The sequence below is a fragment of the Oryzias melastigma genome, linkage group LG12, assembly GCF_002922805.2.
Source record: "Oryzias melastigma strain HK-1 linkage group LG12, ASM292280v2, whole genome shotgun sequence".
In the NCBI taxonomy this organism is placed as follows: domain Eukaryota; kingdom Metazoa; phylum Chordata; class Actinopteri; order Beloniformes; family Adrianichthyidae; genus Oryzias; species Oryzias melastigma.
This window is the reverse complement of record NC_050523.1, coordinates 6,607,603-6,613,053: the sequence shown is the minus strand read 5'-3', so window position 1 is coordinate 6,613,053 and position 5,451 is coordinate 6,607,603. Positions and strand designations below refer to the sequence as shown.

The 5,451-nt window shown below is 40.6% G+C and overlaps 1 long non-coding RNA gene across 1 annotated transcript in view; it reads left to right on the top strand.

Moving 5' to 3' along the window:
• LOC112136170 overlaps positions 1-2,563 on the top strand; it is a 35,999-nt gene extending 33,436 nt beyond the window's left edge. The window contains exon 5 of the long non-coding RNA XR_002917294.2: positions 518-2,563. This is a non-coding gene — a long non-coding RNA (uncharacterized LOC112136170). The remainder of the gene's footprint in view (positions 1-517) is intronic.
• The last annotated feature ends 2,888 nt before the right edge of the window (positions 2,564-5,451 follow it).

The window sequence follows — 5,451 nt, the reverse complement described above, 5'->3', positions numbered from 1 at the left end:
TCAACTTTAGCGGCTCTGTAACAAAGTGTTTCCACAAGTGTAATTTTAAAAGGAAAAACACAAGTGTGTTAATAGCATTTGTAGTGGGGAGCAGACTTTTCCCCCAAAACTATCGACTTCAGATCAGCACTTTGGATGTCTGTGCATGAAATGCTCCACAAAACAAGTGTTCCTTAAACCTGTGTTGTTTTCTTTTCCTGCGCCTCTCATTTGTGTCTGTTTGCTTGATCTAAAACAATATCACTGTGTGAAACCTCTCTGGCAGAATCTGCCTAGTGTGAAAATCTATCCAGCCAACATGAGCTAACATTTTACTCATGGAGGTGCGCCGACATTTGCTCTGCAAACAGCCTGTAGAATGCGTCTGTGAACAAACAACAGCTTCTGCAACCTCGTTTGTTTCTCTGTGACACATGACTGATGCACAGTTGAAAGTCGGTCTCCATGGTAAACAGAGCATTTACTCAAAAGCGTTTTATCTTTTTTTTTTTTTTTTATTCTGATGTTTAATCATCAGTTTTCTAAGCCCATATGGAGGAAAACTGTTCAGTAAAGTGAAAGAAAAAGAAGAGCATCACCTTCAGTTTGCATATTTAAGGTAAAATATTCCCTAATGGTGCCATAATTAAAGACTCACTCCAGTTATTTTTTTTTCTTTTGCATAATCATTTCCAGTAGTCTTTTAATTATGACTGTGCAGTTTTTATCTTTTGTTGTTTAAGACATATTTTATGCACAGTGGCAGTAGCTCATTATACTGTATATGCAAATCTGGGTTGTGGGCGGGACTGTTGGCTCAGAACGACCCCGCCCCCTCCATGTTGCTTGGAGCTCTGTTTGTGCGCAAGCTTATAGCTTTAAGCTAGCATTTGCGGTGCAAAAATAACAATGAGCAATACCCCAACTAGCAAGGCCAAGTGGGCCCCATATGGTGTAAAAGTGGGCAGAAAATGTGGGCCCCTATTGGGTTTGTCCGCCGTTTTTCGTGGTGACCCCATCGGTGTTTGTCCACATTGGCTTAAGTGGGGATTCAGTGGGTTAGCTTGCTAAGCTAGCCAGCTGCCCGGTGGACAGCATAGCACACTAGCGAGCTCCACTGTAGCATGCTAGTGAAATCCTCTGTAGCTTATTAGCGAGCTCTTCTGTCGCAAGCTAGCGGGCTCTGCTATAGCGATCTAGTGAGCTCTACTGTCTGGATAGCAGCTGATAGCATAGCAAGCTAACCCACTAAGCATCCACTTAAGTCAATGTGGTAATCGCACAGAAACTGCGGACAAACCCAATTGGAGCCCACATTTTCTGCCCACTTTTAAACCATATGGCACCCACTTGGCCTTGCTGGCTCGGTTCTGGATCAATCCAGTCGTACAGTTTTGAGCCAGATGAGTGTTTAAAGCTCATTGGAGTGGAGTGGAGTAGAGCGACTTTAGCACGCATATTTCAGTCTCTGCGTCATTAGTTGGAGCTTTTTCTAGCATCTGATTTTATGATCCAATTACTCAGTTTTAATCATCAATTATTTTGTATAGCTCCTCCATTATGAGAAAAGGGCTACAAGAACATGTTAAATAAAAACACAAAAAATACTATTTTCATTGGTCTTTCAAACTCAGAATTCACCCGTTTCGAAAGTTGATGGGTAGCAATGCAAATAACCGTTTAATGAAATCTTTAGAAACACCAACACCCAGGGTATTTGTGGAACAACATCACAGACACTCCACATCTGTTGTGAATACATTTACTGTTCTGAGTTTAAAGTGAAGGACTGTTCAGTCTTATTTTTGTACTTTTTCAGACAGGAATTAGCTTAACACCATAGCTGTTGATAATAAAATCATGTATATTCATGAAATGGTTTCACAACGGATTTTTCTTTTTCTTTGTGAACCTGTGGTGCAGTGAGCGTTCCACAGGGTTTCAGAGCTACAGGTGGCAGGTTTGGTCATTGCTGCCTTGCTATGAGACAGAGAGGCACCTCGAATTGCTGCACAAATTTCTTCACCATGGCTAATCTTGAACATTTTAGGCAGCAGAAAGTGAAGAAGGTTTTAAAAAAGATTAAAAACCCACTCCAATCATCTTTTAAGTTACTTCAAAAGTGTTCTCGGTGGTCTTTTAGTTATGACTATGCATTTATTTTTTTCTAGAGGGTAAAGTAAGAGTTTATGGCTCCTACTGGGTTGTGGTCAGTTAGAAATTGACCTGAACTGCTCTTTAAGGGTCAAAGGTCGCAGACCCCTGATTTATCAATCTTCCGAACCTGCCGTCATCCTCGCTAGAGCCAACCCAATGGCTGTTTGGCGAAGGCCGGGTCCACCCAGAGCAGGGCCACAGGCTCACATCTAGGGGGTATTTTAGAGACATCAATTAACATACGAATCATGCTTTTGGACTATGGGGGGAAACCGGAGATCCCGGACAAAACCCCAAGTATGCACCAGGAGAACATCCAAACACAAAAAGAACCGATTTACTGTAAACCAGAGCCTTTGTAAACTACATTTACAACTATTTGATAAAGAATATTGCATTCAAACTTTACAGCGTATATGTGGCATACTTTTCTGTGTATTTTCTACTACATAAGTAAAAGGAAGACGCCTACTTATAGATTTATTAATAAAAAGGTTTGACCTTACCTTTAAGTTGTCATTTGTTAAGAGTCTTACTCCTTTTGCTCCAGAGAACATGGCGTCCATCTATAAAGTAATGGTTCATTTAACTACATCATGTTTCCTCTGTGAACGGTTAATTTAAGATGCTTTATCGTCGTCAGACAAGGTTAACATGAGAAAATATTCTTTTGAACACCTAATGTTTTCACGTGTATTCATGTCTTCTCGTATTGTAAGTGTCGGACAAAAAAGATGCTGTCAAATCGGAGCCCTTGACTCTCTGCTCGCTAAAATTCTTCCTCGTTCTTTCAGTCTTTACAGATTGTGTGCAGAGCGGAGGGAGAGAAAGGCTTAAAGATTCGGTTTTGTTTGGTACATGATTTTATTAAGGTCATCAATGAAGACGAAATAAAACAACATTTTTCAGAGTCTTTAGCAGTTGCATACCTCGCCGATCTGTGGAAAACAGCTAAAGGTTGTGATTTTCCACTGCTAAGCCAGTGTAATGAGCACAGGCGGTAGAAAGTTCTGAACAAGGCCTTTTCTCACCTGAATGGTTGCTATTTAGCAAATTACAATATCACTCCATGATAGATTATGTTGTAGTTCTTTAGTCTTAACGTCTCTTTATCTCTGCCCCTGTTTCACTTTCTGGCTGCATTCAATGACAGTGATGCACAACCCTACATATTCATGACTTTCATTTATAAAAGTAAATCGTTCATCCTGTCAATACCGAGATAATCTGCAGCTTCAACAGCTCCGCCTTTAAAGCGCGGAAGCTCTGTCTTCATTTCCACACTCAGAAATGCCTGCTAAAGCAAAGATTCTGAGAAAGCTGAGACATATGAATACTTTAGGAGGTTTTTTATGGGCAAATCTAAATGCATCAGCCCTTTACCGGTTGCTTTCTGCTTTTTACAACCTTTGGAAGTGAGCACAGGAGAAGCATAAGCTGTGCTCGCTGACAGTAGGTACCGCAGGGGAAAAAAAGAGAGAAAAAATCTGGCGTGCACGTATCCATCTAATCCACTTGTTAAGCAGAAGGTGAAAGACGGCGCCGATGTAGCATGCAGATTGTGAAGCCTTGGCTCTGTGTGACTCCTACGTAAGATTTAGTTCTAAACATTAACCTGTGGAAACACCTGAGCTCTGTGCCAAACGGTAAGAAAAATAAACGCCAGATGAACGCCTACACTTCCTGCAGAGAGGAACGTGGGAGGAGACTCAACCAAGTCAAAATCTGCTCATATGTCCCCCTCATGTTTTACTGACAGCCTTTTAAACCAATACGGTTTGGACTTCCTGATAAAAGTTAACACATGGATGATATTTTTTCCCTAATCCAGCTGTGATATGGCCATGAAAGCAAGTGGGGACCAGGTTTTTAGGCAGAGTAAGCCTGCACTGATATCCCACCAACCCTTTGTTTACACTCTCTCCTGCTATCTTACAGCCTCCTCAAGCTAACATTACAGATGCAACAAAAATCAAAGATTTGAATAAAGAAATACTCAGAAATGCAATTTTAAGCTTGATTTTTGGTATATGCCCTCCACCATGAGAAAAAACTCCTGACTAACATGAAAAAGAATACTAATAACATTATTTTTATAAGTATTGGTCTTTAAACACAGAGCAAGTAAGAAAATGATACAAAAACAAGTTAAAAGGCTCATTTGCTTTAATATTATCAATATTTTTCCTGACACTTTTTAAGGTTCTCGTCACTTCTTCATGAGTAAACACTTCAGAATGACATTTGCTGCGCTTGCTGTTGGTGTCTAATAGTGTCACGACCAGCCGGAGCGCCAAAGCCAGAGGACGCCATGTGCTTGTGTCAAAGATTTGAAGAGAGTGCAGTGTTTGACGTGATGGGAACAGGGTAGACAGTCTTGAGCATATGTCTCCACCCAGCTGGTTGTTCCAAGAATATCTGTTTAAGGATGCCTTTGTTTGACTTCTTAATCGTACGCCGGAGTCCATTTCCCAAAAGATTTCCTTAGATATTCCCCAAATCCTACTTATCTGCAGCAATGATGTGCAAAATTACAACAAAACTTTTAAGTTTATGAAAAAAATGCACCTAAAAGTTGTTCTACTACTCAACTGCCAACACTTGTGACACTTTATTTGAGGTCCCTTTCTTCCTCCTAATGGAAACTCAATGAAAACTTTTTCTGACTCACTTACAAAGCTGCTTTTGCTATTTCTGCCGCACTGAATTTCAAGTGAACTAAGGCAGAGCCTGTCACCACGAAGGGTATTAGCCGAATGTGATTTAGAATTTACTCCCTTTTATGGGCCCCCCTCCTCTGTTATCTGGAGGTGGAACAAAAGACTTGGTGCTGTCATTTTACGTGGCATCAGCAGAAACGCTGAGCAGATAGTGTCAAGGCTGGGAGATCACAGGTAAAAAGGGGTCTTTTCCTCTGGGAAAGGATCTGGTAATAAGACAGCGTCAGAGAAGCAGAAAAATACAAGCAGACAGCTACAACTTACCCTGTATGTCGGCGGCGTACTGTGCAGACTGTGACATACTGTAAAAGCGGAAATGATTTTTACTTAAAGTGCATTTCTTTAGTCAAAGCCTTGGAGCCAATATTCAGGGAAACCATCAGTCTATCAGTCACATTTGCAGCTACTTTTTTGCCACAAATGTCATGACTTTTTCTGAGGAAAACAGTAAATTAAGTCTATTGCTTTTCTATTTATTCAAAAGTCACAACTATGCACAAAGGTAGCCTGCAGACAGATTGAATGAAATTGAAATTAACGTGAGGCAGAAAAATAGATAAGCCAATAAAAACATGATGGAGAAAAGAAAATGGAA